This window comes from Ambystoma mexicanum, chromosome 4q, assembly GCF_040938575.1.
Source record: "Ambystoma mexicanum isolate Mex_15411 chromosome 4q, UKY_AmexF1_1, whole genome shotgun sequence".
Lineage (NCBI taxonomy): Eukaryota > Metazoa > Chordata > Amphibia > Caudata > Ambystomatidae > Ambystoma > Ambystoma mexicanum.
In genome coordinates this window covers 125,243,475-125,268,465 of record NC_090928.1, presented here as the reverse complement: position 1 = coordinate 125,268,465, position 24,991 = coordinate 125,243,475, and the positions used below count along the sequence as shown (strand labels likewise).

General features: G+C 43.3%; 1 protein-coding gene across 1 annotated transcript in view; it reads right to left on the bottom strand.

Annotated features, from left to right (window-relative positions):
* Positions 1–24,991, bottom strand: part of WDR64 (WD repeat domain 64) — a 1,979,698-nt gene that overhangs the window by 1,135,949 nt on the left and 818,758 nt on the right. The window lies entirely within an intron of this gene.

Below are 24,991 nucleotides of genomic sequence, written 5' to 3'. Positions count from 1 at the left end.
AAACCAGGCCAAACAGCGAAAATGTTTGCCTACATTGAAGGGACCTTTTGAGATTATAGACAAGATCTCCCCAGTCGCTTACAAGATCCGCATCCCCAAAGGTAGTTTGGCGGAAGGGGAAGAGAAGTGGGTCCATATTAATCAGCTAAAGTGTTGCCATCCCAGGCACACTCTGCAGCAACTGGAGGAGTCCTCTGCAATACCAGAGGGGGACGCTCCAGAGTAATTCAGTTCCAACCCTAAAATATCCCACATATAGTCTCTAAAATATTATGATTCTTGAATGAAAATGTCTTCTAATTATATCTTGTTTTAAAAAAAAAAAATAAGAATGTAAATGTTTATTGATTTATAAAATGTATATGCCGCCCCACTATATCAATAGTGGGGGAGAAATGTCTACGAATAGGTATTGCCGCTTTGCTTTGTCATCCTAGGAGAAAGAAAACCTGGAGACTGACCACGGAAGACGACCTGGGGACCGGGAACAAAGATCCGAGGGGCCCAGGGTACCACCCAAAACTCCCATCAGGACCGGCAAGGAGAACTGATCGATCCACCCTGATGGAGGAAAAGATGCTGAACTTTGTCATCTGCGGAATCGGAAGAAGATGATGCGCACATCCCAGCGCGTGGATCAAAACATCCTTTGCACCCGACTCCCCCTCGACTCGAAATCAAAGCGCAGTCGGGCAGAGGGGTTTGTTGGGTGTCCTGACCCACGTTTGGACTATTATGCTGCAACATTTGGTGCTGTGGGCTTAGGAAATCCAAGATGGCGGAAAAGCCCACAATTGCGCCAGAATCCAGGAGAACCGTGCAGTTTTGCGCACACCAAAATGGTCCCCTGACCTGCCACCCACCAGTGCAAAGAAAGATGGTCCTGTACAAACTCCGTTTTTTTAATGTCAAAAATTGCTAAGATCCTGGGCCCGAAACCACCAAACAAAAATCCAACTGTGGTTGAGTGTTTTACTTTACTCTACTACAGATCCACATCAATGCCATGTCAAGCAAGGATCATATACTATCAAATAAAATCCTTTCTTTTTGAAATGTATTAATTCAAGACAGCTGTCAAAAATAGGTGCAGTACCGGCATTGGACACTGACCGGCGCTGGCGCTCTATAAATCCTGACAGGAGAGCTGTCTTGCAGAACTGTGCAGTGAACAGAAGGGGGTCTAATGTAATTAAAAGTTCAAAAGACTTGCCTTTCCTGAGAACTCTTAACACCCCAGAGACCCACACCGGGAGGTAGGATATCACATGGCCCTGTTGATTGAGAGGGAGGGGACTTCCCTGCAGCCTGCTGGACCCAACACAATAGACCCTTTCAATTGAATGGGGTATGCTGATTTTGGGTGTGGACTGTAAACAGAGCTCTGCCTGGAAGGAGAGACATTTGATCCCTGACTCCCCCAGTTCCTAGGGGCGGGCCAGACAGGACTGTGGATTCATATTGCAGAAAATATATGTTTAACTTAAATTCTTCTAAAATCTTGTATTAAGCTCACAGAAATGTACAATTTGGGGATCCTGAAAATGAAAAATGCCCTCACGATTTGAGCCCAAATTCCACTTTGTACGGTGTTCTGGGACCGAACCCCGCTATTTATTAATATTGCAGACACTGTGTTTTGGATAGAGACATAGTAATTTCCAGTAATATGCTCAGGGAAAGGGTGCAGGTCTGTGTAAATTTTGAGGAAAAACCAATATGGCGAAAGTCACTAAAAAGCACAAAATGTTGCCATTTGTGAACCCAGGCTCTGAGGGGGATCAGAGTTGGGCGAGAGTGTATCTTAAATTAATCTGTATAATGTGTATGTAATTTCAACGACGTGTGTATCTGGGAAACCTGTTAGTTATGAAAAATTCATTTTCTAAGTAAAAGCAAAGGGGCGTTTCTTCAATAGACTGTAAGACTCTGACTCACTCTGACACACTATCCCTTCTCAAATCAGGTCACAGAAAATCCTTGACCTATCAAATCATGAGAGGGTTGGGCATGCAGAATGAGCCGACCCACCCACTTTCAAAACACATAAAAAGAGAAAAGAGACTGCTTGGACAGGCAAGAGGGTCATTTTTCCATTTTCTTGCAGAGCATTTTGCCGGACCACACAACATCTAGAAGGAACATCCAGAACTTAGACTCCAGATAGACTACAGAACTTAAAGCAAAGGCCTAACCCACAAGCTGAGAACTCTTCTCAGCAGGCCTTCAGAATCCAGCAATCCAACCAAACTATCCTACAGCCAGGCAAGCTGTTGGATCCTTTGCCAAGAACTTTTGCCAGAACCAGCAGACCCAGAAAGCAGTGCTGTATCCAGAATCCACTTGATCCAGACCAGCAGAACCGCAGACCAGACCGCTGTGAAGTGCCGACAGCAGAACCACAGACCAGAACCTGAGAGCTGACCCAGAGAGCTGTGACTTCAGAACCACCCGCCGGAGTCCAGTCCAAACCTGCTGACCAGACCCTGACGACCTATTTCAAATTCATAGTGTGAGTACTCAGCCAGAACTGTGCAAAACCAATATCTTAGTTAAATATAATCTAATTCAAACTATTTTAACCTATTAGAACTGCATCATAGGAATCGTGTGTTCCTTCTCCGATTTTAAACCTGTAAAAGTGTCATTTTGCCATTTTGAATCATTATTTAATTTCTGAAAAACTACCTTCATGAAATCGTCCGTATCTTTGGAATCATAGGTGCTAGGAACGTGGTCTTTCATCTTAAAGCTAAGATTCTAAGCTTTCCAACAAGCCTAAAACCGACTTGCTACTCCTTATAGTTCCTCCGTAATCGCGATCGACGCACTCGGAAAAAAGTGCAGCAAATTGACAGTTTGCTTCATTTCAACCACGTGTAAAAATATCTGTCTTTTGCTTCCATTACTGAATCCCGTTTTCAACCTGATAACCATCCCTGAATCATTGGTAGGGCTGACCTGAACTGATTTAAAGTATCTCTCACTCACCCTGAACCTCTAGAGGGAATTAAAAGCATTTTCAGCATATTTTTCACTTCATTGCCACCGCATTTAAAAGGATCTTGCCTGCTTTAAAATCATACCTGTTTCCCTCTAAGCTTGCTGGGGGGAACTGGAAATTTGTATTGCATTTTGTATTCCTGAGAATTGTGTGCTCTCCTTCCATCTCCTTATCTTGCATAGGGGGGAGGGAATTGTCAAAGAAAAAGTGATCATATTATCTTTTGTTGAAATCATATCAAGTTTAGTACTGTGCTGCATTTTTCCCTCATTGCTTTTCCTTGAATCCATAAAAGTTTTTTCTGCTACCTTATCCTTCCTATACTAACTCCTCATTGATTGTAAACAAGTGTTCTAGTGTCAGATTATCTATGGTTGATCAACATAATATTCATAAGTGTGATATCAACTATTACATTATTATAAAAGTGTGATATATATATATTGTTTAATTTTCCAATAAATCTTTTAAATTGCAAAATAAACCTACTTCTTGGCTCAGTGAGATCAGGGGGATTCATAGGGAGGGGTGTTATACAAGGGTTTATCATCCAGGGTATAACTTGCTATAAAAATATAAAAATAAGGGCTTCCCTTGAGCAATCCCAGGCAAGGCACTGACTTAGTGGGAGTGCTTGATTGGAGTCGCCTAACAACAGTCTGTGAAATCGTTGCACCAGCCTGGGGGCATGTACGTGGGATCTAGGCTCCCAGGTCCTCTCTTTCCAGGAAGCACACAACAAATTCAGAAGGGTAATGGAAGAACAATTGCAGACGTCTGCTCCGAGTCTACAATAGCGAAAGCAGCAAGTAGCGGCTCCCGGCAGGATAAGGAAGCAGCCAAAGAAGGTTACGTCGCACACAGATGGCAGAGGGCTTGTCCATGAAGAAAAAAAAAAGGTAAGGACTACAGAAAAAAAGGAGTTACGCAATAGGAAAAATAGCGGAAAACGAGAGGAGAGAGCTCGAGAGTATCCTTAGAGCCAAATAACAACAAAGAGGAAAGATAGATGGGAGATGGAAGAAATGCGTGAACTGAAGTGTTACCAAGGTAGAACTGCGAGCAGTACAAAAGAGGAAAAGTCAGGTAGATAAGGATAGGTGAAAGCCATATAATAGCAAAGGTCCGAAGGAAAGTATATAAGAAGAACTAGTGTATACGAAAACGCGGAAGTGACCGCCAAGAAAAGGGTACGGGAAAAAAAAGGTTGTTTGAAAGCAAGAAATCCTGTGAAACTTACCTGAAAGAGGAATGAACACCCGAGCATGCAGAAAGGCACTGAGGGGAACGAACAGGAAGTTCGGGAAGAAACAACAAGAGAAGTAACAAGAAGATAGCAGGAATGCTGATGAGACAGGTACCGGCAGCGCTAAACCAAAGACGGATACAACGCAAGAAAGCAACAAAGAGAGCACAGTATTATGGGAGCGACGGCCATCTTGAAAAGAATTAGACCTCCAACCTGGCACAATGGGAGACCATCTTAGGTGTGCCTCCACCTTTGCCAGCACTTCCAAGGGCGGTGCATGACAGTATTCCCACATCAAGAAAGAAGCCATAGCGGTCCTGTGTGGATGCTGACATTTCCATATCTATCTGTACGGACAGAGGTTCAGAACATTCACTGACCACAAACCACTACTCCCGATCTTCACGGGGTCATCCGCAAACCATCCCGCTAGGATAGGGAAGTGGTTACTGCAGCTGCAGCAGTACGATTTCGAGTTGGTGTACCAGGCGGGGGGGACAACCCTGCAGACTTCCTATTGGGGCACCCACGCACAGCAACATGAGGAGAAGTGGACGAGACAGAGGAACACAACTGGCAAGTCATCAACGCCACTAAGCCCAGAGCAGTCAGTATTGCTGACATCGTGAAGGCCACACAAGATGACCCAAGCTGCAACATCATCAAAACCACAATCATAACAGGTTATTGGAACTTTTTTCCTCGAAATGTTCACAACTGCATGCCGGCCGCCAGAGGATTCCTGACTGGGATGTTCACGGTGCGGCAGGAGCTGTACATCAACAGCGAGGGACTGATCCTAAGTGGCACCCGGATAGTGATTCCATGCAGTTAACAAGACAGGATTGTCTCCCTTGCACATGAGGGACACCAAGGGGTGATCCATACGAAGGCCAGGATAAGACACCGGGTGTGGTTTCCTCAGCTAGACACAAAGGTAGAGGACATCCTCTGGGCCTGCCTCCCATATCAAATCACAGGTTCACCCTGCACCCGGAACCGATCCAATCGGCGGATTGCGGATCCTCAAGGTGCAACGTCATCAGTATTGACTTTTGTACTGTACAGGAGGGCATCTACCTCCTGGTAGCAATTGACGACCACTCACGGTACCCCGAAGTGGAGATCATCACATCAACCTCGGCTGACATGGTCATCCCCGCACTGGATAAAATGTTCATAAAACATGGTCTACCATGATGTGTCAAGAGCAACAGCCGACCATCTATTCTGGGGACCGAGTTAAAGAAATGTATGGAAGAGCTCCATATCCAATACCACCACATAGATTTATGAGTACAATCAACAAGTATTATGCATCTCCAAAGTCAAAACAACCACTGACGGGTGGACTTATACTGGTTCTTAAGGAACTACCGAGTGACACCTCATAGCTCCACCAATGTACACCTGCCAGACCTCATGTACGGAACAATGGGGAACTTGTCCATTCCCCATCACCCGAGCAAAGGTATGAATGACATTGATGGAGGATAGACTCATGAAAGGAGAGTTGCGGCCAATGAGTACATGAGTCGCGAGAGAAATGCCAGGGAAGCCAGACACAAGGTGGGCGACACTGTGTTGGTGTTGCGGAACACCACAAAGTAAGTCTAAACTAGAGTCCAGGTATGACCACCAACAATGGAAGGTAATAAAGACTGAAGGGTTGATGGAGACAGCAAGAAAATGACAGCAAATAATCACAAGAAGTGCATCCTGGTTCAAGAAGGTGATGTGGACATATGGAAGTGAGCAACCACAAGAAGGAGAAGGGCCTGCACAGCAACATCATGCGCCATTGGTCGAAGAGGAAGATACCGGAGATGGCTGCACAGGTGGGATATCAGAAGAAGAAGATGCGCCAGACCAGAGAGAAGGTGAGAAGGATGGGGGAGGTGAATCAGAGTCAATGCCGCCCCCACGGCTCGATAGATATGGGCTGAGGGCTGCACCCCAACGCCCCAGCAAGGTTGCGAGACTATACGAGTGGTAAATACCAGAAGACTATTTGGAGACATTGTATGTTTGAGGCAAACGGGGTGTGCCCCAACCTGCTGTATGTATCCTGAAAGTTGCTGCCACTGAATTGACGTTTTCAAGAAAAGACTTTTTGATTGCATGAAAACTTTGTTCATACCTAATCCCCGCCCCCTTTAATGATGCAGGCTATTTACCCAGCAGGCAGCGCGCACACAGAGTGCGATCAGAGTGCCTGTTGGCCTGTTTGCCTGGGGCCATGGCTGCAATATGACTTTTCACACAATCGAATGTTAAATGTGAATGGTTACCTCTTTAAAGGTGAAACCAATAACCACTCTGTGTTAGTTGCTGCATCCTTAGAATTACTGAAACGAAATTGGGAAACACCAAACATAGACAGATATTGTGTGAATAAAAGGTAACGCCAGCACTTTGAGTAAAATGAAGGTTAGGCAAAATGTCTCCTCTAAGAAAGATATGCCATTAGTAGGGCTATCCATGCCCTCGCGTAGAGCCAGTTTATCAAGAGCTGCAATGCTCCCGCTTCCTCAGTCACCTGAATCAGATTCAGAGGTTCTAGAGTGCGCACATAAATGTTCAAATGAGCTAATAAAAACAGTCGTCCTTCAAATTCCATCACAATCTAACGAAGGACCAGACTTTTCTCAACTTTTGTTTGCTGAAGATCGTGACCCAAATGTTATGGTTGCCGGTAATAGAGCTCATTTGATTATGGAGTATGATAACCCCAGATGGGAAGGCGATTTAAATCACTCCTTTCTTGACACACTTCCGATTTTCCAACCAGGTGAAATATCACTTCTAGAAATATCAGAACATCATGATCCTCAAACTGAATACGAGCAAACATTGTTACCACATGAATTACAAAATAATTCAAGTGACATTAAAGGAAACAATGAGGTGGGATTGGCTCCTAGAATCCTGAATGAATAGCTACTGGGTGAAATAAAATTACAAACAATACTATTGAAATAAATGTTGAAAACAATTACCAAGCTGCCCTAGAATATATACAAATGTATGGAACAAACTAATGATGCATTGCGGCAGGGAGAAGCTGCCGAGCTCAATGCCCAAGGTAATTTTTGAGGAAAATGATAAAATACCATTGAAAAAGCCTAACATCTTTACTTATTTATAGGAAGGAATTTTTCCTCATATTTATCAACCTAGTGAAAAAACGTCAAAAAAAAGAGACAGGAAAAATAAACATGAAAAGTCATTAGCGTAATCTGCAATGAACAAATCATCAAGAAAGTTCTTCAGAGACAAAGACTTTAAGAACTTAATTGATGAAAGTAAAATAGATGAAGATGTCCTCTTAATCTCTGATTCTGAGACAGGTCTGGATAAAAATCAAGAAGCTATGAGAGGTAAAACTCTTCCCTGATGCTCTAAAAGTAGAGCCACTCAGTGCGAATACATAGAGGGAACCCTAAAACTAGCTGATGCCCTGAAAAATAGAAAAGATCCCTGCCGAAATGATACACATTTAAAATCAATTGAATCAGGGGTAAACAACATCTTTGAAATATTTCAAAATCACACTGCTATTTCAAGATCGACCACTCCGCTATCAGAGGCATCACTATCTACTAGAATAAATAGGACGGAATCCATACAAAGTCCACAGAGAATGAGAGAGACATCCCTCCCAGAAGAAGACAAGGATTGTCATAATACTTTGAATTTCACAAAAGAACATCGAAATGCCATGCTCCCCAAAACAAGAGATTACATACATGTGGGTATAGGTGTGCATGTTCACACAATTATAGAGATGTTTCTTCATATAACACATTATCCAAAAGCATGGTTCAGAAGTCGGTTTAATCACGAGAATATAAATGTAGTAAAATGTCACAATCGTGACATTCAGCATGAGAATACCCTTAATGAAGAGGAAATTTGACAAATAAAAAGTATTTTTGACCAAGACAGAAAATCAACTATGAAGAGTGACTAGCCCACTGAACCCTGCCACAGTGATCAGATGCAAAGGCAAACTGATTCTAAATCTGTAACTGCGTCAGTGCAGCCAATTACCAAAGGTCTCATGAATAAGATGCAAAACCTAACAAACATATACATGTTCATATACCAACTTGTATAGCGGAAAGTGATCTAAGATAACCTGTGTTTCCAGATGTACCAGGACTCATAATGAATGATTTAATTGATGAGGGAGGGCCTCCCTAGTTAAACAGATCTTATCTACCTACCATGCTTGCTGAAATCACAGAATTGAGTCAAATAACGCCTGCCGACATTAAATTAATTGATTACATCCATCCGCACAGCTATGACTATGTTAGATTGGTTATACCATCACCCCTTGTACGTGCATTGCTCATTAAAGAAGCAGCACAGCTTCAGAAACGAGGATTTGATATATCTTGCTTTAGCAATGTACGTCATCTAATGAAAAATTAGAATGAAGAAAGCCAATTAACACGGGATGACAAGACAGTGACTGCGAGCTCCAATAATATTAAGAAAGCGATTGGAGACTCAATTGATTGATACTCAGGAGTGGCGATGGTTAGCTATATCCTTAAGAGATTCAATTGCGCAACTACAAACGTTAAATAAGCCTCATTAGCCTGCCAGAAAAACTATGACTTCTCTCCTGGAATTCCAAGGGTAATGGTCATCTAATATCAAACAAGACTCTTATAAAGGAATTGGCAATGCATGATTTCATATTATTACAGGAAACATGGGCTAGAGGAAATCTCGTTTGGGATGGATATGAGACAAGTGTATTCATGCAAAAGGTGGGCTGAAGGGTCGCCTGAAAGGTGGTCTTTTGATGGCCGAAAGACAGGAAAGGAATATCCAAAATATGTTTGATTGTAATATTATGGATGCCTTTTTGATTTTAACACTTGAAGTCTATCTCTCAGTCAGTATGAAGAATTTAATGTTGATAAATGTTTATTGGAATGCTGCTGATTGGACTGACAGACAACTGGTCACTGCACTAGAAGAATTGAGTACACTGATTGATGAATGGCTATACAACAGTCCTGCAGGTCTAATTATATTATGTTGGGTGGGCATCTTAATGCGGATTGTGTTCAAGAACCGGCTCTCACCACTGATTTATTAGCCACAGGACACACTTTGTTGCGTCAATTAGGCGACAAACTTTTTCGCAGCGCACTTTGGTTAACTCTATCTGATAGCTGGGGCCTTGATCTGCTTGAGAACAAATTGCCAACCTGGCATACCTGAGGGGCAGAGTCTATCATTGACTATATTCTTTTTACTCGTAAACTCGCTGAGGGATCGAGTGAATTTTGTATTATTAGATCCGAATGTAGCGATCATTCAATGCTTAGTGTCAATTTAAATCTGTGTGGCACAACTGATCAAAATGTAAATTACGCTCATACTGGTGAAGTTAATGTAAGAGGAAATCTTATAAAATGGTCACCCCTCAGAATTCAAAAATTGAACCAGGTTATGTTACATGATTTTATTAATCATGCTTGGAAGAAAGTCTTAAACTACTCTGTGGAAAGTCTTGGACACTACCTTGAACAGAAAATGGTTAAGCTTGTAAGGAATGATTGTAATTTGAATTTTACTCAAATCCATCACAAGCATTCCTTTAATCCTCTAGTGAAACAGAGAAAGTCTCAAATGTGTAAAGAGATAAGACAATTATCTAAAAATACCAGACAATCTGATCAAAATACATCCACGTCGTCTGCGGAGAGGGCAGGAGTCCCCTCCCTCACCTACACCTGATTGCGCTACACCTGATTGCGGCCTGGGACCCTTCCACGTGGGTCTGCCCACAAATATTCATTGCTGCAATCTTCTGCACCTTGACTCCCAAGGTGAGCTCTGCACTGCTACTGAGTGCCATGCTGTCTGAGAGTCCTGCCGCAGCACATTTCGTCTGATTTCAGCAATTTCTCTTTGTTGTTCGGTCTGCTGTGAATTCGGCAGCCTTCCTGCCCCCATAATGGCCGTCCTTTGTGTCGCCTAGCAACCGCTTGCATTTAATTGAACACATCCACCGGCAGGCGGAAGCCGGCCCGTTACAAGATAAGGCCTGTGATAGGAAAGGCTCTGTTCTGCGCCTGTTTGCGCACTGGGTGCGCAGGTAAGCGTTTCTCTCTTCATTCTTCTGACCATTCCAGCCGAAGTTTGTAACCCTCACCACAGCAACCTGAGCCGCCTTTACAACTATTTGTTGAGCACACAGTTAATGCAAAGCTCATTCATACTCATAATCTTTGAACTGTCGTCGCTTCTCCGGACCACCTTGTCGTTCCGACAGGCCCTACAAATTTGTAAGCAGTGTGTGGATCCACCCGCTGCTCAATCCACCACTACAGTGCTCACAGTATACCTGGTTCCCATACTGTACCTTGAAGCTTGAGACAACAACCTCAAACTGCTATTATCCTAACGCTGCCACAATCCCTCCGTCAAACACATCTGGCGCACCTGTTGTCCACTAGATTGTATTGCCTTCCTCATAATATTGCATAGATGGTACCTGCCTCTCATGACTTACCTGTTTATCCTGTGTATATTACGTGCATATAGTCCATACTTCTTAGGTACTACTGCACCACTCTGACTGCTTTCGTCTGCTTCACCTAACCATTACTGCATATGCTCACCCGAATAGTTAGAGTTATATCGTCTTACTCTCCTGATCTCTGCATCTGTGCATGAGATTACTCAGTGCTGCTATCGCCCGCACAACATTGATAAAGACTCCCACTCTACTAGCACCAACTATAGTCTATCTCACCTTCCCAATCACTGTACTTATGTTTGCACGATCTCCTCCTTGCCTGAGCCGCTTTAAAACTGGGTCATTGATATGCCATTGATATGTTAGACATTTGCCACTGCAAACCTACCCTAGCCCACTACAGAAAACTGCTTAGACTGTGTGAAAAATTGTGCTAGCAATATGCCACTGTAAATCCATTCTAGCCTACAGCAGTAAATATATTCATAGACTGTGTGAAAAACCTTGTTAGCAATATGCCACTGCAAACCCATTCCAGCCCAAAACAGAAATATCGCTCCTAGTCTGCGCGAAAAATTGCATTAGCTTCTTGCCAAGGTAAAGCCCTCTGCTTCAGCCTGCTAACCTAAACCACTAACAGCTATGCCAACCTGGACTTTTCTGATCATGTTTCCCTTCTGCCTGGTACCACTCGACCTACCCTGCACAGGATTGCATTTCCTCTGCCACCCTAATGGTCTTAGTAGACCAGCATGTCCTAGACACCATCATATCCCATGTCCCACCCCATTTCTACCCAAGACTAACCCATTCCAGCCTGCCTTCACCGAGCTTCACCCCACAGAAGACTCTCACAATATCCAAAAAGGAATGCATACCACTATTCCTTGCACTCCTACCTCAAACAATAATACCATAAGGAACTCCTATCCAGCTTAGGCACAATAAGACACAACCGCCTCAGATATAGGACACATACCCTCCCGACTCCTCCTAACATAGGCCGATGCAAAAATAAAACCAAAACCAAACCAGCCACTCATTGCTCATACACAACAGTATCTCCCGGCCATTCCACTCCCCGCTCCAATGCCCCCTCCTCATGCACACTCAACAGAAAACCACAACAAGCCACCACCGAAACTATCAAAGGCGCACTTATCAACGCTAGATCATTAGTCGCCCATGCCCTAGAAATATCCGCCACCATCTCTCTCAACGATCTAGACTTCTTAGCTATTACCGAGACCTGGCTCCACGCAGCTTCAGGCCCCACCCTAGCGCTAGCCATCCCTAATGACTACACCATCTGCCGCGTAGATAGACAAACAGCCAAAGGCGGCGGCATAGCCATTATCGCAAGAAGTTTCCTTAACATAAGACACATTCAAAACCAATCACTCCCATCTGCAGAATTGCTCACCATCAAACTATCCACTTCCAACACAAGTACAATCACCATACATCTTATCTATAGACCGCCGGGCCATATATCCTCTTTTAATGAAGATATAGCTCTCTTGCTCTGCAACAACACCAAACCCAACTCAAGATTACTCATTCTAGGTGACTTCAACCTGGGGTACAATGACGAGAAAGATGACAAAGCTAGCACAGTCGCTAATACCATATCCGAATTAGGATTCACCCACCACATCGCTCAACCCACACACAACAAAGGCCGCACCCTTGACTGGATTGCAGACCTCAACTGCAACACCACCATTCTCTCTAACACACCCTGTGCCTGGACTGACCATCACCTCATCACTTTCACCATCAACAAAGACAAACACCCATGTCCCTTCCCAATGCTCCACCCACACTCACAAGAAACATCAAAAATATCACAATCGAGAAACTCATCCCTCTTCTCTAACCCATCATTGATTTCACACCCACCATTGCCAACCCCACTGCATTAGTAGACCTCAATAACACAACCATTCTCAAGGCCATAAACACTGTGGCACCACTCAAACTACGGAAAGCCAAACCACGTGCGCATCTTAACTCCTGGTTCACTCCTGAACTAAAAACTCTTCGCACAAATAAAAGACAAGCGGAATCGGTGTGGAAACAGTCTCCTTCCACTAACAACAAAACTTCCTATTCCCTAGCCTCCAATACCTACAAGCTAGCTATCATCCAAACAAAAAAAACATGTACAATGAAAGAATATGTAATGCCAAATCCAACACCAAAGAGCTCTTTAATATCCTGAGAGGTCTAGAATCCCCATCCCCTATCCCTGACACATGCACCAAAGATACTTCTTGGTGCACCAACATTCAAGAAGCACTCCTAGGCAAAATTGCTATGTTACAAGCCAAAATTGAGACAAAGAAGGAAAGTCTCACCTTCGCTGACAACCCCATCTCCCCCACCCGCACCACACGATCGGATTATAACAACCTATTTGAATTCTCCACCATCACCATCAAAGAGGTTGAAGACATAATTATCTCTCTGAAACCCTCCAAATGCCAAGGGGACATCTGCCCTGCAACAGTCATCAAAGACGCGGCCAAACACCTAGCCCCTTTCATCACATCGCATATAAACTCATCCTTCGTATCCAGCACAGTACCCAACAACCTAAAAGACTCCTGGGTTTTACCTTTACTCAAGAAGCCCTCACTAGACCCCAGTGTCCCTACGAACTACAGACCCATTACTACAGTGCCCTTCCTCCTAAAAATACTTGATAGAGCTGCCTACCTGCAGATCCAGATCCATCTAGAGAAAAATAACTTGTTAGGACTAAGACAATCGGGCTTCTGCCCCAAACATGGCACAGAGACAACCCTGCTCGATCTCATGACACAAATGGACAACCTCAAAGACAACGGCAAACTAGCCCTTCTTCTCCTCCTCGACTTGTTGGCCACCTTTGACTTGGTGAATCATGACATTCTCTGCAATCACCTAACCTCAGCAGCCAAATTCTCTGACAAGGCCAATGCCTGGATTCAGTCCTTCCTGAAGAACAGATCCATGAGCGTCTTCTACCCCATACCCTCTGCTGAACCATCCCCCGTTACATGCGGCGTCCCCCAGGGCTCCTGCGTTTCCCCTACACTATATAACGCGTTTACAAAACCTCTCTTCGACATACTTGACCATTTGGGTATCATCTACACAAATTACGCAGACGACACCCATATACTCATCCCACTAACAGGTGACTACTCTACCGACAACACAGTACTTAACAACATCTATTCCATTATCCAAGAATGGATGGCCAAACATGGCCTCTGCCTCAACGATGACAATACTGAGCTTCTCCTCATAGGCTCCCAATCAAGACTCAACAAACTCGACAAACTTTACCAGACATTCACCATCGACGGCAACATTTGTGTCTCCAATAGCGTCAAAACCCTGGGGATTTACCTTGACTCCTCCATCTCTCTGACAAGACAAATCAATGCTGTCTCATCCACCACGGCTTACACATGCAAGCTCATCAATGCCAGCAGACCTTACCTCTCGACCTCCAACTGCACCACCCTAGCCAGAGCACTTGTTCTCTCCAAAGTCGACTATTGCAACGCTCTCTACCTGGGCACCAGCCAAAAGAACACCAAAAGCTCCAAGTTATACAAAATAAGGCACTAAGAGCAGCCACGAACATACCCAAACACGAGCACATCTCTGACGCTAGACGCTCCTATACAGCAGAAAATAGAGTATAAAACGCTCTCTCTCACACACAAATGCTTAGTCAACCAAGCTTCTAGATACCTCGCGACAACTTCACGCACCACACCCCATCCCACCCATCTAGATCAGCCCAAACACATTGCCTAAATATCCCTAGTTTCAAGCTTGAAAAAGCAGGCGGCACTAGCTTCACTGTGCTTGCTGCTAAACTCTGGAACTCACTTCCAGCTGATCTCAGATCCGAACCTTCCTTCCACCGCTTCAGACATAGTGCCAAAACCTGGTTACTGGCTAAAGAAGTCTAAAACGCCTATTTTATTCCACACAAATGTACATACTGCCTGAACTATCTGCACAATCTCAAACCTTGTATATATATTATGATGTGCATAATATAATTTCACAGTTTTTTATACAATTTCCATACTTTCTGTAATGCATACCTATGTTTAGCATGTCTGCAACTCTCTTTGGCTACTTTGTAACCATGCCAAGCGCCTGGATGCCCCAGGGCAGGCTGCGCTATACAAATAATAAACTAAACTTAATAAAGATGATTAAAATAATACGCCAACAAGTTGCCACCAGGGGGCTGCATGGATGGAGGAAGCGAGCTAGTGCTCCTCCATGTTCCAGACCCCCCTAAATCGCAAATGTGCCCCCTTTTGCCCCGCATAGGATGGCCCAATTCTATGGGAGGAAAGGTCTTAAGGGCCCCGCTGCCCTCCATTTATCACCAACGTGCACCCTATGACTCGCCCAGCGGCCATCCATGCACCTGGCGCCCGGGATCAAGGATGGCTGTGGGTCGACACATGGGGCTGCACGGCTCATCCTGAAGTATGGTACAAACTCCATTTTGTGACACACTTAGACTCCATTTTGAAAATAAGAAAACTTAGGCCTCACTAACACAAGCAGTCTGCAGGGCTGCAGTTCTCCCCTCCTGACGGCGCACAGCGAGCCCGGCGCTTCCCTCGCTCTCCTCCCCTTGGTGGTCCTGCTGCAAGCCTGTTCTCACGGGAGACTAGGCGCGAACAAGTTGCATGACAAACACTGTATCTTTCACCTTCCGCAGTCCATCATTGACCTGCAGATGACCGGGCCGAAACTGGGGTTTGAGAAAAGCAAGCTATCTCCATAAAACTTGTCCTGTCCCCTTGCAAACCCCCATTTATTACACCAGCTGTGGATAACCCCCAACCCTGTTCCCCGTTTGAAGTGCCAGACATGTATGCTAAGCCTGTGTGCCACCTTGTTTCACCCATGCCGCTAAGCCATCTGAAGGGTCGATAAATTCACTTTGAGTCCATAAAACTGATTGTACATATTGAAATAAGATAGCCCTCACCCATCCCAGATCATACACAAAACCACAACATGTATGTTCAAGCCTTTCATTACTAATCAAGGATTACTGTTTTTGCACAATACACAAGGCAATGTATGATCTCAATATATACTTAATGATTTCTTAAGAATGTATGATTCTAAATATATTCAATTAAGGGTTGCAATATGTATGTTTTTAATGTAATGAGTGCCCACTATATAATAGAGTGTCCTTTGTAGCATTCATTTAACCTTTGAGTATCGAATTATGCATGTCATATTATAAGCAGAATGTTGCAGACTTTTCACTGTACCAATGCACACACTAACATATTTCTACCTCATTTGAAATGAAAGCTCTATGTGTGGCCCACACAACGTAGCAAATGCACGGCCCAACATGCTACAGGGCCGTTTCTCCCCTCGCCCCTCTCAGGTACCAGTGCGTTCACAGCCCCCACCTTTCCTCCCACTCTGGCTGGGCCCGGATTCGGAACCTTAGCCCTGTGTGTGATGCGATGCTACAACTGTAACCTCTCACCCCTTTCGCTGAGCCTGCACCAAGTATGCACCATCCCCTCAGCCCCCTTAATTCACGGTGTTACCATGAATCTGTCTGGCAACCCCAGACTCTGGTTAATGAAATATGGGCAACAAAGCCCTCATCTTAATCTTAATGCTTTTTTGAAGTAAGAGTGCATGCCTCTTCTGAAGTGTACCGCCTCAGCTCACCCCAGATCCCCTGTGTGGCAATATATTCTTCTCACACAAACAAACAATAGATAATTGCCTCAGGAGATCTAACAGAATGATTGGTGACTGTGACACCATAATCTTATGAGTAATTTTGCCTCTTGGACCCATGTGTTCTCACTTTTATTGTTCAGGTCAAATTATAAAGAGTATACCTCTCATGGGTTAACTTAAATAGATGATGGCCAAAGTATGTGTGGCCACAAGGGCAAATGTTATGTAGCGTAAATTGTAACAGTTTGGACTTCCTCGGACCCAGCGCTCCACCCAGATGAGCCCAGCTGACCCAAGCACCCCACACTGGCACCACGTGGATCTCCACCAATCATGGAGCACTGCCCTTATACAATACTTAGTATCTAGCCTTCGCCACCCAATTCCCACGACTATGTGCCCCCTATAGCTCACCTCACTGATGACGTTATTTGGTAATAAATATAAATGTTTTTCTATTGTCGGACAGAGTGCTCTCAGAGTTCTCTGCTTGCCCTATATTGGTTCGGATAAACTTTTACTAATTAACTTCACCCGCACTTGGTCTTGGGCTCATTCCCATCTGGGGTGTGTCCATCATTGACTCTTCTTGGGGAGTTTTAAATGCCTTTTTGAGGGATGCTCACTTTCAAGTAGTGACCCCTAGGACGTGATTTGTCCTTTCGTTCCTTTTGGCACGAGACGTCCTCGGTCACAGCAGAGACCCACATCGCGCTGCCTCAAGACAGCTGCCCACCTACGGCAACTGGTACTATAAGTGACTTCAATCCAGCAATCCATCTAAGTCAATGCTTAGGATGGGATGCCCAATGGAAGCCCTTATTTATATATTTTGATGTCAAAGTTCTTTAAATCTGGTTGATGAACCCTTCTATAACGCCCCTCTCTTTGAATCCCCCTGACCTCACTGAGCCAAGACGTAGGTTTGTTTTGCAAATTAAAAGATTTATTTGAAGAATTAAACAATATGTATATATCACACTTCTATTATTTAAAATAATATTTGAATAGCACACTTATGAATATGGACGGTAATCAACAAGGAGAATATTACAAAATCGACAATCTCTTTAATCACTTAGGAGTATGAATATGAAGGATACTGTAGCAGAGAATACTTTATGTAACTCAAGGAAATGCAATAATGGGAAAGAATGCAACACAGAAATAAACCTTGATATGATTTCAATCAAAAGATAATATGGTCACTTTTTCCCCTGTGACTACTCACTCCCTCCTATGCAATATAAAGAGATGGAAATGAGGGGCACCGGTACCGGTAATACCTTAACGCCCTACTACGAGTTCCCTTTGCAGGTCCTCCCTTAACGCCTGGTTTTACTATACCCATTTGAACCGTTCTAGGGGCTCAAATGGGAATAGGGAAGGGCCCTGGTGAATGAGGAATTACCGCCCCCGCCAACCTTGGAATGGGGCGGTAAATGCTCCATTCACCAGGGCGGAGTCGGTACGAGTTTGGAGGCAGTCATGGCCGTATAGCACCGTGGTTACCTCCAAACTCGTAATGAGGCCCTATGAGTGGTAAATACCAGAAGACTATTTTGGATGTTGATGTTGGATGTTGAGGCAAACAGGGTGTGCCCCAACTGCAGCAGACTTGAGTATGTAGGGGCAGCCTGTGTTGTTTCACTGTTATTGTGAAATGTGTGTTTGTTTAAAATAAAGGAGGAATGTTGTGTCCGCCTCATGTGATATCGTGAGGAAGACACAACATTCCTCCTTTATTTGAAACCAATAAACCACCCGCCTGCCCACAGCATGACGTGTTTCATTTCACACCTGGTCCACACACGTGCTAATCCCCCAGCGTGGCCTGAAAGCATTCCATCCCCCGCCGGCGTGAATGGCGCGGTGATGTAACACTCTCAACTCCTGTGTTTTGTCCTTTGTTTTCCTCCAATGACAACAGTCTGGTAACTGCAGGCGGGGGTACAATATGCCATTTTCTCAGACAAGGTACCAACGCCATAAGGCTCCTACTTTATAGACCAAACTTAAACACATAACAAACAGAACATGTATCCATGGACAAAAGCCGTACATTCATGCAACTACTACCGGACACTTGGCATATCTGATACACAGTTCACCTAACTGGCCTTGCTGTGCATGTTGGGATTGAAGGCACAGTGCTTGACTGGTTAGCATCCCTCTTTGGAAATTGGGTACCATATCAAGCAGAGCACTTTCTCTAAAAACATCAATTTTTTTCTGCCAGCACTGAATCTCATGACATCTATCACATGTACTCTGACAACAACCAGCTATACCTAAAGCTACACAGATTTTGGGGGACAAAATTCAAGTTCAGTGATGTTTAGAACATTTTTAACAATTGTTGCAGCAAAACAAACTCTGCCTGAATGCGTCTAATATCTTGATCATAGGTCTTAAACACACCAGCAGCTTTCCCTTGAACTAGCCAGAATACATGTCTCTCTCCGATGTCCCTTAAAATTGAGAAACCAAAGTGCTATGTTAGACTACGATATTTTCTTTATCCCTGAAATCAATGCTGGGACCTACAACACTGAATGTTGGCATCTACTACAAAGTGTTCTATTCCTTATGTCACTACAATATTGTATTGCTGTGGTCATCAAAGTGTCCACCAGTGGTCCTGGGCCAAGACAGTCTGCAAACTACGTAAGACCCGGAACCACATTGCCTGCCTCCCCCGACTATAAACTCCAGTCTTGGCAGGCCAGAATGCGCTCCTAATAAGGGAAATATCCCATATTAAAAACATGTGCATTGGCCCCAACACCCTGTGAGAACAAAGCCCTGAAATATATATATATCCAAATTAACCACGCAGATGCCTGTGATCACGCTCCTAGACCTTTTAGTAAAACATCCATCAAAGTTCAAGCAGTTTGGTATAAGATTCAAATGTTTTACTCTCTGGACATCCTTCCATCTAAGTATCATAAATGAACAAATCAAATAAATAAACAAGCATCTTTTGCTCGTCTCCCAGATACTGTGCCGTTGTATTTTTGTTGGAGAAATGTAATGCCATACTATAATTTATACTATAATTCGGGGCACACACAGAGTGTGACTCTGATTGTGGACCCTGCTGTATCTATTCTGAAAGTTGCTGCCACGGAATAGATGTTTTCAAGAAGATACGTTTTAATTGCACGAAAACTTTGTTCAAACCTAAGCCATGCCACCTTTTGTGCCACAGGCTATTTACCCAGCAGGCAGCGCGCACACGGAGTGCGAACAGAGTGCCTGTTGGCTTGTTTGCCTGGGGCCATGGCTGCGGTATGATTTTTCAGACAATCGAATTTTAAATGTGAATTGTTAACGCTTTAAAGGAGAAACCAATAACCACTCTGTGTTAGCTGCTGCACGTGTAGAATTACTGAAACGAAATTGGGAACATTGTTTTCACAAAATTGAATGTTAAATGTGAATGATTACCTCTTTAAAGGTGAAACCAATAACCACTTTGTGTTAGTTGCTGCATCTGTAGAATTACTGAAACGAAATTGGGAAACACCAAACATAGACAGATATTGTGTGAATAAAAGCTTACGCCAGCACTTTGAGTAAAATGAAGGTTAGGCAAAATGTCTCCTCTAAGAAAGATATGCCATTAGTAGGGCTAGCCATGCCCTCGCGTAGAGCCAGTTTATTAAGAGCTGCAATGGTCCTGCTTCCTCAGTCACCTGAATCAGATTCAGAGGTTGTAGAGTGCGCACAAAAATGTTCAAATGAGCTAATAAAAACAATCGCCCTTCAAATTCCATCTCAATCTAATGAAGGACCAGACTGTTCTCAACTTTTGTTTGCTGAGGATCGTGACCCAAATGTTATGGTTGCCGGTAATAGAGCACATATGAGTACGGAGTGTGATAACCCCAGAAGGGAGGACAATTTAAATCACTACTTTCTTGACACACCTCCTACTTTCCAATCAGGTGAAATATCACTTCTAGAAATGTCAGAACCTCATGATCCTTAAACTCAATACGAGCAAACATTGTTACCTCTTGAATTACAAACTAATACAAGTGACATTAAAGGAAACAATGAGATGGGATTGGCTCCTAGAATTCTGAATGAACAGCTACTGGGTGAAATAAAATTACAAACAATACTATTAAAATAAATGTTGAAAACAATTACCAAGCTGCCCGAGAATCTATACAAATGTTTGGAACAAGATAATGATGCATTGTGGGGGCAGGGGGAAGCTGCCGAGATCGATGCCCGAGGTAAATTTTGAGGAAAATGATAAAGTACAATTGAAAAAGTCTAACATCTTTACTGATTTTTCGGAAGGAATTATTCCTCATATTTATCAACCTAGTGAAAAAACGTTAAAAAAAGAGAAAGGAAAAATAAACATAAAAAGGCATTGGTGTAATCTGCAATGAACAAATCATCAAGAAAGTTCTTGAGAGACAAAGACTTTAAGAACTTAATTGATGAAAGTAAAATAGATGAAGATGTCCTCTTAATCTCTGATTCTGAGACAGGTCTGGATAAAAATCAAGAAGACATGAGAGGTAAAACTCTTCCCCGATCCTCTAAAAGTAGAGCCGCGAATACATAGAGGGAACCCTAAAACTAGCTGATGCCCTGAAAAATAGAAAAGATCCCTGCCGAATTGATACACATTTAAAATCAATTGAATCAGGGGTAAACAACATCTTTGAAATTTTTCAAAATCACACTGCTATTTCAAGATCGACCACTCCGCTATCAGAGGCATCGCTATCTACTAGAATAAGTAGGATGGAGTCCATACAAAGACCACAGAGAATGAGGGAGACAGCCCTCCCAGAAGAAGACAAGGATTGTCATAATACTTTGAATTTCACAAAAGAACATCAAAATGCCATGCTCCCCAAATCAAGAGATTACATACATGTGGGTATAGGTGTGCATGTTCACACAATTATAGAGATGTTTCTTCAGATAACACATTATATAAAAGCATGGTTCAGAAGTCAGTTTAATCACGAGAATATAAATGTAGTAAAATGTCACAATCGTGACATTCAGCATGAGAATACCCTTAATGAAGAGGACATTTTACAAATAATAAAAAGTATTTTTGACCAAGACAGAAAATCAACTATGAAGAGTGACTAGCCCACTGAACCCTGCCACAGTGATCAGATGCAAAGGCAAACTGATTCTAAATCTGTAACTGCATCAGTGGAGCCAATTACCAAAGGTCTCATGAATAAGATGCAAAACCTAACAAACATATACATGTTCATATACCAACTTGTATAGCAGAAAGTGATCTAAGATAACCTGTTTTTACAGATGTACCAGGACTCATAATTAATTATTTATTTGATGAGGGAGGGGCTCCCTCGTTAAACAGATCTTATCTACCTACCATGCTTGCTGAAATCACAGGATTTAGTCTAATAACGCCTGTCGACATTAAATTAATTGATTACAACCATCCGCACAGCTATGACTATGTTAGATTGGTTATACCATCACCCCTTGTACGTGCATTGCTCATTAAAGAAGCAGCACAGCTTCAGAAACGAGGATTTGATATAACTTGCTTTAGCAATGTACGTCATCTAGTGAAAAATTCGAATGAAGAAAGCCAATTAACACGGGATGACAAGACAGTGAATGCGAGCTCCAATAATATTAAGAAAGCGATTGATAACTCAATTGATTGATACTAAGGAGTGGCGATAGTTAGCTATATCCTTAAGAGATTCAATTGTGCAACTACAAACGTTAAATAAGCCTCATTAGCCTGCCATAAAAACTATGATTTCTCTCCTGGAATTCCAGAGGTAATGGTCATCTAATATCAAACGAGACTCTTATAAAGGAATTGGCAATGTATGATTTCATATTATTACAGGAGACATTGGCTAGAGGAAATCTCGTTTGGGATGGATATGAGACAAGTGTATTCATGCAAAAGGTGGGCTGAAGGGTCGCCTGAAAGGTGGTCTTTTGACGGCCGAAAGACAGGGAAGGAATATCCAAAATATGTTTGATTGTAATATTATGGATGCCTTTTTGATTTTAACACTTGAAGTCCATCCCTCAGTCAGTATGAAGAATTTAATGATGATAAATGTTTATTGGAATGCTGCTGATTGGACTGACAGCCCACTGGTCACTGCACTGGAAGAATTGAGTACACTGATTGATGAATGGCTATACAACAGTCCTGCAGGTCTAATTATATTGAGTGGGCATCTTAATGCGGATTGTGTTCAAGAACCGGCTCTCACCACTGACTTGTTAGCCACGGGGCACACTTTGTTGCGTCAATTAGGCGATAAACTTTTTCGCAGCACACTTTGGTTAACTCTATCTGATAGCTGGGGCCTTGATCTGCTTGAGAACAAATTGCCAACCTGGCATACCAGAGGGGCAAAGTCTATAATTGACTATATTCTTTTTACTCGTAAACTCGCTGAGGGATCGAGTGAATTGTGTATTATTAGATCTGAATATAGCGATCATTCAATGCTTAGTGTCAATTTAAATCTGTGTGGCACAACTGATCAAAATGTAAATTACGCTCATACTGGTGAAGTTAAAGTAAGAGGAAATCGTATAAAATGGTCACCCCTCAGAATTCAAAAATTGAACCAGGTTATGTTACATGATTTTATTAATCATGCTTGGAAGAAAGTCTTAAACTACTCTGTGGAAAGTCTTGGACACTACCTTGAACAGAAAATGGTTAAGCTTGTAAGGAATGATTGTAATTTGAATTTAACTCAAATAAGTCACAAGCATTCCTTTAATCCTCTAGTGAAACAGAGAAAGTCTCAAATGTGTAAAGAGATAAGACTATTATCTAAAAATACCAGACAATCTGATCAAAATACATCCACGTCGTCTGAGGAGAGGGCAGGAGTCCCCTCCCTCACCTACACCTGATTGCGCTACACCTGATTGCGGCCTGGGACCCTGCCACGTGGGTCTGCCCACAAATATTCATTGCTGCAATCTTCTGCACCTTGACTCCCAAGGTGAGCTCTGCACTGCTACTGAGTGCCATGCTGTCTGAGAGTCCTGCCGGAGCCCATTTCGTCTGATTTCAGCAATTTCTCTTTGTTGTTCGGTCTGCTGTGAATTAAGCAGCCTTCCTGCCCCCATAATGGCCGTCCTTTGTGTCGCCTAGCAACCGCTTGCATTTAATTGAACACATCCACCGGCAGGCGGAAGCCGGCCCGTTACAAGATAAGGCCTGTGATAGAAAAGGCTCTGTTCTGCGCCTGTTTGCGCACTGGGTGCGCAGGTAAGCGTTTCTCTCTTCATTCTTCTGACCATTCCAGCCGAAGTTTGTAACCCTCACCACAGCAACCTGAGCCGCCTTTACAACTATTTGTTGAGCACACAGTTAATGCAAAGCTCATTCATACTCATAATCTTTGAACTGTCGTCGCTTCTCCGGACCACCTTGTCGTTCCGACAGGCCCTACAAATTTGTAAGCAGTGTGTGGATCCACCCACTGCTCAATCCACCACTACAGTGCTCACAGTATACCTGGTTCCCATACTGTACCTTGACGCTTGAGACAACAACCTCAAACTGCTATTATCCTAACGCTGCCACAATCCCTCCGTCAAACACATCTGGCGCACCTGTTGTCCACTAGATTGTATTGCCTTCCTCATAATATTGCATAGATGGTACCTGCCTCTCATGACTTACCTGTTTATCCTGTGTATATTACGTGCATATAGTCCATACTTCTTAGGTACTACTGCACCACTCTGACTGCTTTCGTCTGCTTCACCTAACCATTACTGCCTATGCTCACCCGAATAGTTAGAGTTATATCGTCTTACTCTCCTGATCTCTGCATCTGTGCATGAGATTACTCAGTGCTGCTATCGCCCGCACAACATTGATAAAGACTCCCACTCTACTAGCACCAACTATAGTCTATCTCACCTTCCCAATCACTGTACTTATGTTTGCACGATCTCCTCCTTGCCTGAGCCGCTTTAAAACTGGGTCATTGATATGCCATTGATACGTTAGACATTTGCCACTGCAAACCTACCCTAGCCCACTACAGAAAACTGCTTAGACTGTGTGAAAAATTGTGCTAGCAATATGCCACTGTAAACCCATTCTAGCCTACCGCAGTAGAGATATTCCTAGACTGTGTGACAAATTGTGTTAGCAATATGCCACTGCAAACCCATTCTAGCCTACAGCAGTAAACATATTCCTAGACTGTGTGAAAACTTGCGTTAGCAATATGCCACTTCAAACCCATTCTAGCCTACAGCAGTAAATATATTCCTAGACTGTGTGAAAAACTTTGTTAGCAATATGCCACTGCATTCCAGCCCAAAACAGCAATATCGCTCCTAGTCTGCGTGAAAAATTGCATTCGCTTCTTGCCAAGGTAAAGCCCTCTGCTTCAGTCTGCTAACCTAAACCAGTAACAGCTATGCCAACCTGGACTTTTCTGATCATGTTTCCCTT